The following is a 12,237-nucleotide window of genomic DNA, read 5'->3' as shown; positions in this document are numbered from 1 at the left end:
TATCCTCTCAGAGTGTGGGCAGATGTATAATGCCATGTGTCCCCATTACAATGTCACAGAGTCATTTCACTGTCTAAAACTCTTTGTGCCACCCATTCACCCCTCCCTCTCCCCAACCCTTGACATTCACTGATCTTTTCACTGTCACCGTAGTTTTACCGTTTCCAGAACGTCAGATACTTGGAATCAGTCATCCAGCGTGCAGCCTTTCACTTAGCAGTGTCCACTCGAAGCTCCTTGAGTCTTTCACTGCCCCATAGCTTTTCATCTCTGAGTAGTACCCATTGTCTGGATGCATCACTGCTTGTTCATCCATTCACCTGTCAAGGACGTCTCGCTTGTTTACAAGTTTTGTCAGTTGTGAACAGATTTCTATAACCATCCTGTGCAGGTTCTTTCGTGAACCTGAGTTTTTGACTCTGTTGGGTAAATACTAAGGAACTGCATTTCTAGATCACATGGTAACTGTGCTTACCTTGCAAGAAACTGCCAAGCCTTTCTGGCTTGGCTGGGCCACTATGCTTTCCCACCAGCAGGGAAGGAGTTCCTGTGGCTCCACATGGCCACTCCAACAGGTGTGCAGTGCTACCTCACTGCTCTTCTAATTGCATCTCCTTGACGACAGATGACATGAGGCATTTCTTCACATGCTCACTCAGCATCTGTATAGGTCTTCTTTGGTAAAATGTCTTTAAGGTTTTTGCCCTTTTTTAATTGAGGCATTTGTTTTCTTATTGTTGAGTATTTTAGGTACTGGTCCTTTATTGAGTCGCTGTATTTTCTCCCAACCTGTGGCTCAGTTTCTCATTTTCTTCGCGACGTCTTTTGCAGGGCAGAAGTTTGTAATTGAATGGAGTCCAACTTTATAATTTTTTCTTTCATGGATGGTTCTTTTGGAGCTGTACCTGATAAGTTACCACCAAACCTAAATCACCCAAATTTTCTCCTACCTTGTCTTCTAGAAGGTTTAAAGTTTTGCATTTTACATTGTAGGCGCATGATCCATTTTGTATTAACTTTTGTGAAAGGTGTTACCACTTTTTAAAAACACTGTCTTTTCTCATTGAATTGCTTTTGTCCTTAAAAACTAAATCTTTAAACTGACAAATATGGTAGGGGTTGGTTGGTTGTTTGTTTTGGGAATGGGGTTTGAACTCAGGACTTCACACTTCCAAAGCAGGCACTCTACCACTTGAGCCACATCTCCAGCCCACTTTGCTCTGGTTATTTTGAAGATGGATCTCTCTAACTTTTCACCAGGGCTGGCCTCAAACCTCGATCCTCCTGATCTCAGCTTCCCAAGTAGCTAGGATTACAGGCATGAGCCACTTTTTAAGTCAGCCAAATCTACAGCAACCAAAAGGAATAAAGAGAGAGTCTGAAAAATATGCTTCTAAATACCAAAAGCAGGAGAAGCCCATGGGGCAGATTTGAGCCCCAGTTATTCCCCTCAGTGACCCTGGGGCACTGAATTACCTCCCCACCAAGTCTTCACGTGCAAACAACCTGGCATGTCAGAGCAGAGGCTGAAGTGGTCCAGAGGCTAGATGGCACAATGGGGAGCCCAGGAACAAAAGGGCCACCACCCCAACACAACACCATCCCAGCTGAGATTAGATACTGCCCTCCCCAAATCACATGTGGCAACACCATCAAATTACAACCTGGCAAGACAAGACAGAAAGGGGCGAGGGACGGGGAACATGACACAAACGGGACTGTCTGCAGCTGACACTTTTGCTGACATTTGGGCTGGGAAACAGAGAAGGAAGGTAGCAGGAGTTGTCAGGACCTTGCAGGAAGCTTGTGAGGGAGGATGGGGTGGGGAGGGTGGTGCTGGGAGCACTGCTGGAGCAGCTCCAGGTCCCTTTCTCTGTGTCCCCTACATGTCACACTCTGTGGTCTCTGAAATAGCACCCAGAATTGACTGAAAATGCACTTTCAGACTTGCTTCAGATTAAGGGAGGACCCCAGAGCCAACAACCAAGACCCCAACTGAGTGTCACCTCTGTACACCCAACACACTGAGACCAGGGCAAGAGAAATCTCACGGCAGCACCCTTCTTTGGGGAGAACCACCAGACCTTGAAGATGGGCATGTTTCCTCATGGCCAAGAGCAGGTGGAAAGGGAGGTACCGGAAAAGCTCACTGGAAACTCCATTAGGAGTTCCAGGAGACACCTAAAATACATAGTCTGTATCTCACTTCCTGGCCAGGCATGCCTGTGCGCTCCTGGGGTTTTCTGATACTCTATCCTGAATTCCTTAGCTCTTGCTGCCAGGCAGGCCCTCCACTCAAAAAATCACCATGTGCTGTGTTCAGCCTAAGCCCTGAAAACTATCATTGGTAGTACACACATGCTAAAACTGTCAGATAGTAAGGCTTCCATTTTTTAGAATAGCCAAAGAAAAACAGTAAACAAACAAAATCCAATGAAAAAGTTCATCACTCTAAAGGAATACATTTGTAGTTAATGAATTTGACATCTAGCAGTGGGTGATTTCTTCATTTCCAAAGGGCACACTCGTCAGCAAATGTCTCATATATTTTTCATTGTTTTCAGAGAAAGGATGAATTCGATCGTATTCAAACATACCAAGTCTCTTCTGTTTATTTTTAATCTTTTTTCTTATAATAAATGTATCATATATTCATTGTATGGGGGGAGGAACAAAATTAAAATTGCTTGTAAAATCACTTATAGCAAATAACAGATAATGGTTAACATCATACACAGCTGGGCATGGTGGTACATGCCTGTAATCCCAGCCCTTGAGAGGCAGAGGCAGGAGGACTGTGACTTGGAGGCCAAACAAACAAAACCATCACGTAGTTCCTTTTAGTTTGTATACCATACATAAAATTAGGATCTTAACAAGTCTCTGCTCTGTTCAGAAACCTTTTCTTTAAAGTCCAGGACCTGATGGATTCTCTGCTGAATTCTATCAGACCTTTAAAGAAGAACTGACACCAACCTTCCTTAAACTGTTCCATGAAATAGAAAGGGAAGGAAAACTGCCAAACACATTTTATGAAGCCAGTATTACACTTATCCCAAAACCAGGCAAAGACACCTCCAAAAAGGAGAACTATAGGCCAATCTCCTTAATGAACATTGATGCAAAAATCCTCAACAAAATAACAGCAAACCGAATTCAACAACACATCAAAAAGATTATTCACCACAGCCAAATAGGTTTCATCCCAGGGATGCAGGGGTGGTTCAATATACGAAAATCAATAAACGTAATAAACCACATTAACAGAAGCAAAGACAAAAACCACTTAATCATCTCAATAGATGCAGAAAAAGCCTTTGATAAGATCCAACACCATTTCATGATAAAAGCTCTAAGAAAACTAGGAATAGAAGGAAAGTTCCTCAACATTATAAAAGCTATATATGACAAACCTACAGCCAGCATTATACTTAACGGAGAAAAATTAAAACCATTCCCTCTAAAATCAGGAACCAGACAAGGATGCCCACTATCTCCACTCCTATTCAACATAGTACTGGAATTCCCAGCCAGAGCAATTAGGCAAGAAGAAGGAATAAAAGGAATACAAATAGATAAAGAAACTGTCAAAATATCCCTATTTGCAGACGACATGATCCTATACCTTAAAGACCCAAAAAACTCTACTCAGAAGCTTCTGCACATCATCAATAGCTATAGCAAGGTAGCAGGATATAAAATCAACATAGAAAAATCATTAGCATTTCTATACACTAACAATGAGCAAACGGAAAAAGAATGTATAAAAACAATTCCATTTACAATAGCCTCAAAAAAAAATCAAATACCTAGGTGTAAACCTAACAAAAGATGTGAATGACCTCTACAAAGAAAACTATAAACTTCTGAAGAAAGAGACTGAGGAAGATTATAGAAAGTGGAGAGATCTCCCATGCTCATGGATTGATAGAATCAACATAGTAAAAATATCTATACTCCCAAAAGTAATCTATATGTTTAATGCAATTCCCATCAAAATTCCAATGACATTCATTAAAGAGATTGAAAAATCTACTGTTAAATTTATATGGAAACACAAGAGGCCACGAATAGCCAAGGCAATACTCAGTCAAAAGAACAATGCTGGAGGTATCACAATACCTGACTTCAAACTATATTACAAAGCAATAACAATAAAAACAGCATGGTACTGGCACAAAAACAAACATGAAGACCAGTGGAACAGAATAGAGGACCCAAATATGAAGCCAGACAACTATAACCAACTTGTCTTTGACAAAGGAGCTAAAAATATATGATGGAGAAATAGCAGCCTCTTCAACAAAAACTGCTGGGAAAACTGGTTAGCAGTCTGCAAAAAACTGAAACTAGATCCATGCATATCACCCTATACCAAGATTAACTCAAAATGGATCAAGGATCTAAATATCAGACCACAAACTCTAAAGTTGATACAGGAAAGAGTAGGAAATACTCTGGAGTTAGTAGGTATAGGCAAGAACTTTCTCAATGGAACCCCAGCAGCACAGCAACTAAGAGATAGCATAGATAAATGGGACCTTATAAAACTAAAAAGCTTCTGTTCATCAAAAGAAGTGGTCTCTAAACTGAAGAGAACACCCACAGAGTGGGAGAAAATATTTGCCAGCTACACATCAGACAAAGGACTGATAATCAGAACATATAGGGAACTTAAAAAACTAAATTCTCCCAAAACTAATGAACCAATAAAGAAATGAGCAAATGAACTAAACAGAACTTTCTCAAAAGAAGAAATTCAAATGGCCAAAAAACACATGAAAAAATGCTCACCATCTCTAGCAATAAAGGAAATGCAAATTAAAACCACACTAAGATTCCACCTCACCCCTGTTAGAATAGCCATCATTAGCAACACCACCACCAACAGGTGTTGGCGAGGATTCCGGGAAAAAGGAACCCTTATACACTGTTGGTGGGAATGTAAACTAGTACAACCACTGTGGAAAAAAATTTGGAGGCTACTCAAAAAGCTAGACATTGATCTACCATTTGATCCAGCAATACCACTCTTGGGGATATACCCAAAACACTATGACACAGGTTACTCCAGAGGCACCTGCACACCCATGTTTATTGCGGCACTATTCACAATAGCCAAGTTATGGAAACAGCCAAGATGCCCCACCACTGACGAATGGATTAAGAAAATGTGGTATCTATACACAATGGAATTTTATGCAGCCATGAAGAACGAAATGTTATCATTCGCTGGTAAATGGATGGAATTGGAGAACATCATTCTGAGTGAGGTTAGCCTGGCCCAAAAGACCAAAAATCATATGTTCTCCCTCATATGTGGACATTAGATCAAGGGCAAACACAACAAGGGGATTGGACTTTGAGCACATGATAAAAGCGAGAGCACACAAGGGAGGGGTGAGGATAGGTAAGACACCTAAAAAAATTAGCTAGCATTTGTTGCCCTCAATACAGAGAAACTAAAGCAGATACCTTAAAAGCAACTGAGGCCAATCGGAAAAGGGGACCAGGAACTAGAGAAAAGGTGAGATCAAAAAGAATTAACCTGGAAGGTAACACACACACACACAGGAAATCAATGTGAGTCAACTCCCTGTATAGCTATCCTTATCTCAACCAGCAAAAACCCTTGTTCCTTCCTATTATTGCTTATACTCTCTCTACAACAAAATTAGAAATAAGGGCAAAATAGTTTCTGCTGGGTACTGAGGGGGTAGAGGGGAGAGGGAGGGGGCGGAGTGGGTGGTAAGGGAGAGGGTGGGGGCTGGGGGGGAGAAATGACCCAAGCCTTGTATGCATATATGAATAATAAAATTAAAAAAAAAAGAAACCTTTTCTTTGCTCTCGTGTTCTTGCCCTATCCATGGCTTCTGTTGCCCTTGATCTTTTCACAGCCCTCACTGCTGTTCTGCACATGGTTGCTTGGTGACTGGCTGCACTACCCAAATGTGAGCTCTTCAAAGGAGCAGTAACCTGTGGGCTCAGAAGGCTTTATGCATGGCAGGAATCAGCAGTGCTGGGAGGACGAATAGACCCACTTGGTTAATTTTATGTGTGAACTTGGCTAGGTCATGGTGCCAGGTTTGCTCAACACCTGTCTATCAAAGGCTTTTTTAGATGTGAATAACAGTTAAATCTTTGAGTAAGCAGATGACCCTGCACAATGCGGGGTCATGCAAGCAGTTGAAGGCCATGGAGAAGAGGCTGAGGTCCCTGAGAAAGAGGGGCTTGCCCCCCAGCTGTCTCCAGACTGTGCTGAATCACCAATTCCTCCCCGGGTCTCCACCCTGCCCTGTAGATTACTGATTTGCCAGCCACACAAAGCATGAGTTTCTTAAAATAAATCTGTGAATACACACACATACAGACAGACAGACACACACCACACTTCCTATCAGTTCCGTTTCTCTGGAAGAGCTATGATTCACTCACTTACAACCCTTCAAGAAACTGTCCCCACCTAGCCTGACATTGCCATACTTGTCCCTCTCCCAGCCCAGCCTCCTCCTCCCCGATCCCTACTCCCTCGGGGCTCGCTCTGCTTGCAGCCTTTCTGTAAGACTCAGTGCTTAGACTTCTGGCTTCTCTCTCACTGTGTCCCATAAAAAGACAAATTACTGGTGGTGCACGCCTGTGGCTCCACTTGGGGGTGGCTCAAGGCAGGTCGGGGAGCAGGTGACCATATCTAAAAGCAAAACTAAAGCAAAAGGGACTGGGGCTTGGCTCAAGTGGTAGAGTGCTTGCAAGCATGAAGCCCTAATTCGAACCCCAGAACTAGCAAGGAAAAAAAAAGAAAAAAAGGCAAATTCTAGCAAACGTAGCTTAAAGACCTAAGCTGGCCCATGTTCACAGTTGTGGAATCCGGCCACTCTCAGGACCAGAGCAGTTTCTGAGAACTCAGGGCTGCCACACCACACAACATTTATGAACAGAAAGCAGAAGTGACACAAAGATGGCTTAACTGTCACAGCCCAGCCCTTGTCTCACTTGAATGCATAAATCACCTGCCACTGACTGAGAAAGCTCAGTTGCTGTGATTGATGGATTGATGATTGGCGGATTGATCACTTTTTATACTAAATTAGCTTGCAGTTTGTTGTGTAAGGGCTCAAGTACAAAGGCTTCCTTTTAATTTAACATTAGAGAACTCGGTCCTCCATATACTGACTGAATTTGACCAGCTCTCTCTGCCGATTATGTGGAAGCACGGCGTGCGTGCATGAAGCGATGGTCCTGGGGAAGCGGCAGTGATACAGAGACAAGTAGTGGGGTCTGTCCCGAATGTCCAGACAGTTGAGGAAGCACATGCGAGGGAGGCAGCATGGTGCCCACCTGAGTATCTGAGAGGGAGGCTGGGTGCCACTGGAGGAAGAGCGGGCCCAGGACACAGCCAGGAGGGTCAGGAGGAGGCAGGTGTGAGGGCTGAGCCTCATGCTAGATCTCCAGATCCAGAGCGCCTCCCTGACTGGCCATCTCACTTCACAAGAACCTTTTACCACAGCCCAAGGCCAGGGTCACCAACAGCGCACACTCCCAAGTCAACTTTTTGGTCAGCATCTCTTTCAGCTCGTAGCAGAAATCTGCGACTCTCTGGCTCATTCTGGCTCCAAACCGAATGTCTTCTCTCCCCAGTGGCCACTGTGTCCGCATGTTTCTCATTCCCAGCCCCAGGGACTCGGCCACACAGTCCTGAGAATTCCTTCAGCCCCACCCCCAGCTTACTGACCTTTGGGTGGCCTCTGCACAGCCCCTTGCCTGGCAGATCCCAGGTGCCCATTCTGTTCTGGTTGTGACTGTCTCCCAGGGCCGTGGTCACACTAGGTGAGAGCAGTTTAGGAAAGTGCAGAGACACTGAACCTCTATTGGTGCCACCCAAATTTCAATGGTTCAGCACTGCTCTAACCACAAACCAGAGGACTGACAAGAACCAGAAGTTTACTGGTGCCCAGTCCTGGAAGCAGCCAAGACCAAAGTGAGGGGCAGGCAGGTTTGACAACTGATTCTGAGATGGTGACTGTCTCACTTATCTTCACAGGCACAAGGGGGGAGGGCAAAAGAGCAAAAGGGGACCGAACTCCCCCTTTGATAAGGTCATTAATACCACCCAGGAGGGTGGGGCCCTGGGGCCTAATTTCTTTTTAAAGGTCTCACCTTTTACTCTCACAGCAACAATTAAATTCTGACATGGGCTTGAGAGAGAACATTCCAAGCACTTCAGGTAGTCATCCCACATTCCAGCCAGGCCAGCCCTCCCTATCACCAATACACATGTTCATCCCAGAGGCCATGTGCCGCCCAGGTTGTTTGTTGAGCTTCCTCATCTTCCACCTCATTGAGCCATCCCTTTCTTAACCTCTTGCAGTGCAGAAGTTGGCTTTTTAATGTCTCATTTCTCTTTTTTTTTGGGAGGGGGGCGGTATTGGGTTTGAACTCAGGGCCTCACGCTTGCTAGGCAGGCACTCTACTACTTGAGCCACTCTGCCAGCCTTTTTTGTGTGTTGGGTATTTCAAGATAGAGTGTCTTAAACTATTTGCCCTGGCTGACCTTGAACCTTGACCCTCCTGATCTCTGCCTCCTATATAGTGCGGATTACAGGCGTGAGCCATTGGCACCCAGCTCTCATTTGTGTTTACCTCATGAAATACTTTTCTGTGAAATATTATTGTATTATGTTAAAATATATTATATATTCTTCTATTATCAGAGGCAAGAAAATTTTAACAACTCACCCCAGGATGTGGATTTAAGGTCACAAAAATGTTACCCAAAAATAAGTACTGAACTGCCAGTGATGTATCCCAAAGAAGTTACTGATGAGTTATTAAAGAAACCCTGGAAATAAGTTTTACAAATTCATTTTTTAAACAATAAAGCAAATGAAAGAAGAAAAAGAGCCTAGGTAAATGTATTAGAAGAAAATTACAGGGCTGGCAGAGTAGCTCAAGTGGTAAAGCACCTACCTGGCAAGCATGTACCAGTACCACCAAAAAAGAGAGAGAGAGAGACAATTACAATCCACTGAGGTGTACTTTGACATGAGCAGAGAGGCGAAGATGTGTTTAAGAGCTGTGGACTCCAGACAGGTTAGAAAGCAAGATGCCAAGACGGAGGGTGGGCAGGTCCTTGCAAGCCCCCGGCCTCCATGTGATAGCACTTGACTGAAAAGGCATTTTATCCGGCCCCACTGCTTCATGGAAATAACGCTGGAAACCATTTTCCCTGATTCTAGTCTCTGCATTAGACCATGTGTGGGAATGGACTGGCCTCCCACGTGGACTGTCCACCAAGTGTACACCAGGGACAGGGGCATCTCCAACAGGAAAGAAATACATGAGCCTGTGGCCTGGGATCTAATCTCTTTAGGATTTGAAGACTTCACAGCATCATTTCTGAGCCTGCAGAGTAACCCACAACACGACACCCTTCACCTCACTGTATGCAGGAGCCTTCAGCCTCGCTGATGGGGTTCGGGCACCTCCACATTTGACAGCCCCTTTCTGTGTGACAGTAAGTGCCACCCTCCCTGTGAGAGTCTAAGCATGTTGAGAGCCAGCATGATGCTGCATTGTTCCTTATAGATTCCACCCTATTATGTGCAAGGCCCCTGGAACTAGTCTTTTCCTTGTCACTTTCACCGGTCACATTCTTCTCCTAATATTTGCAGTTAATTCACTCAACAAACGCTTCTTGAATGCATTCATTCAACAAATGTCTGTGGAATCCCTGAGCACATCGAGTGTAGCTCTGGTGCTTGAATGCGGTACCAAAAGTTGGGCAACCAGCCACGATTCCTGTCAGCAAGGAGCCCACAGCTAGGCAGGATGACGAAGATGAGCAAGTGCACATCACACCTGTAGTGCTCCAGGAAAGGGACACAATTCCTTGGAGAAATGGCTGCTAGAACTGAGCTGGGGATGTCCCAGGTGAGCCTGGAGCTTCTTTAGCACCAGGCAGAAAGTGTTGAAACACCCTTGCACACATACACAATTCTGGTGAGTATCAAAAGGGAACAGGAGTAGAGTGAACGAGCTCTCAACAATCAAATTGGAGACAATTTAAACAAAATATTGGATTCTAATGCAGGGTATAAAATAAATATCCATGAGTCCACACCAGTAGGAGTAAATGATTGACTAAATGAATGAATTGGGAGAAGGTACCAATGTCACACGCAGGACACTGACACACCCTCAGGGAGGTGAAGCCTCATTCTCCACCTAAGTATGGGCTGTGCCAGGTGACCTCCTTCCAAGAAGCACAGTGAAGGAGAAAGAACTCTCAGTGGAGAAACCAAAGAAACCTGAGCCCTGAGGTCAAGGTCAACATCAACAGTGACAAGCTGTGCTGGTGAGAGAGTGTGTCTTTGCTATGAGATGGAAATCACTTCTGCGGTCTTCCTCCCAAGACATATATAAACCCTATTCAATCATGAGTTAAAAATCAGAGAAACCCCAGTTAAGCCACATTCTGCTGAATACAGTATGGGATCTTTTTGTTGAATGAATAGACAAATGTTAGTTTTCAGTTCAAGTGAGCACACATTTCCTTCTCTGCAGGCATCTAGGACCGCGTCAGTTAAATGGCAGAGTCCCTGTGTGGTGTTTTTAGGTTGGATGGGGAAAGCCTGAGCACTGGAGGCGAGTCCCTCCAAAAGCACATGCGCTGGCAGTAGGCAGTGGCTCCTCCTTCTTTTCAAAAAGGTCAAGAGGCCACTTAGAATTTATAGATTTTCCAAAGAGCCTCTCACCCACCCTTCCTTCACATTTCCTCGTATTGCAGAACCCACACTCACACATTTTGCGCCCATTAAATTTACAGCTTCATTAATCACCACAAAGATGCAGAGAGAAGTTATTAATCAAGTGAATTTCATGTCACCAATTACAGCCAGGACTACAAGTGTCTTTTTAAGAGTGGTGCAATACTATTAAGTGGACAGAGGGTGGTAATCACCTCCTAAACGTTTGACACACAAAATCACCATTCCAGACATCTTTGTATCATTAGCATAAAATGTTTAATTAACTTCTCAGTTTTCCAGTGAACATTTTATCAGGTCCATAACTTTGTACAATCCACATCTAGTTTCTGTTGCAACAAGACCACCTAAGAAATGACAATGAATGAGGAGGTTAAATACTAGGAAACAAATGCCAAAATAAAAAGTCCACACCTTTAGGCTGGTGTGGATAATCAGAACAAGAAAAGAGATCATTTCAAGTGGTTCCCTTCTGGATGCCAGCACAGTATTGCATTCTCTGTGGCAGCTTTGGTCTGAGGGGTTCTATCCTGCATGGGTCCTTGAACAACTTCCACTGGTCCAGAAAGTAAATGCTCTGGCACCGTTTTGCAAGGAACCAGCTGCTGGATGAGCTCATGGCATGCTTCAGAAAAAGCAAAAGCTAATTCCAGGATTGCTGTGCTGAGCAAAACACAAATACTCATAGAATCACATGTACTATATGCAAAGTACTTTACCTATTACTGTAGAAATGCAAAAAAGAAAAAGCAAAGAAGGCTTAAATTGTTTATAATCCCCAAGCAAGCTTACCATCTGCTTAGAAAAGTCAAGTTGTTTTCCTCTGCAGACAGATGTGCCTGTCTGGAGTGTGTTTAGAGTGTGATGGGGAAGAGACTGGGAGATACACCATCATCAGACTGTGGAAAGTGAGAGAGGCTCAGGGAACACCAGGGCAGCCTGTGTCTAATTTGTGCCTTTCCACCCTTGGGTTCAAGGCCATCCCAGGGGCCATCCAAAGTGTTCTAAACTTGTTTGACCCAGAACCATTTCTCTGAGAATCCCACATTCAAGCATCTTGGAAGGTGGATTTTTATAAAGTCTTGGTTCAATCACCATGACTTGGAAGACACATTTTATTTTTTTTTTCATTTTTCTTTTATTATTCATATATGCATACAAGGCTTGGGTCATTTCTCCCCCCTGCCCCCACCCCCTCCCTTACCACCCACTCCGCCCCCTCCCTCTCCCCCCCCAATACCCAGCAGAAACTATTTTGCCCTTATTTCTAATTTTGTTGTAGAGAGAGTATAAGCAATAATAGGAAGGAACAAGGGTTTTTGCTGGTTGAGATAAGGATAACTATACAGGGCATTGATCACATTGATTTCCTGTGCATGGGTGTTACCTTCTAGGTTAATTCTTTTTGATCTAACCTTTTCTCTAGTACCTGTTCCCCTTTTCCTATTGGCCTCAGTTGCTTTAAGGTATCTGC

Source organism: Castor canadensis, chromosome 10 (assembly GCF_047511655.1).
Source record: "Castor canadensis chromosome 10, mCasCan1.hap1v2, whole genome shotgun sequence".
In the NCBI taxonomy this organism is placed as follows: Eukaryota; Metazoa; Chordata; class Mammalia; order Rodentia; family Castoridae; genus Castor; species Castor canadensis.
The sequence above is the reverse complement of the archived record's forward strand: the minus strand, read 5'-3'. Positions refer to the sequence as shown.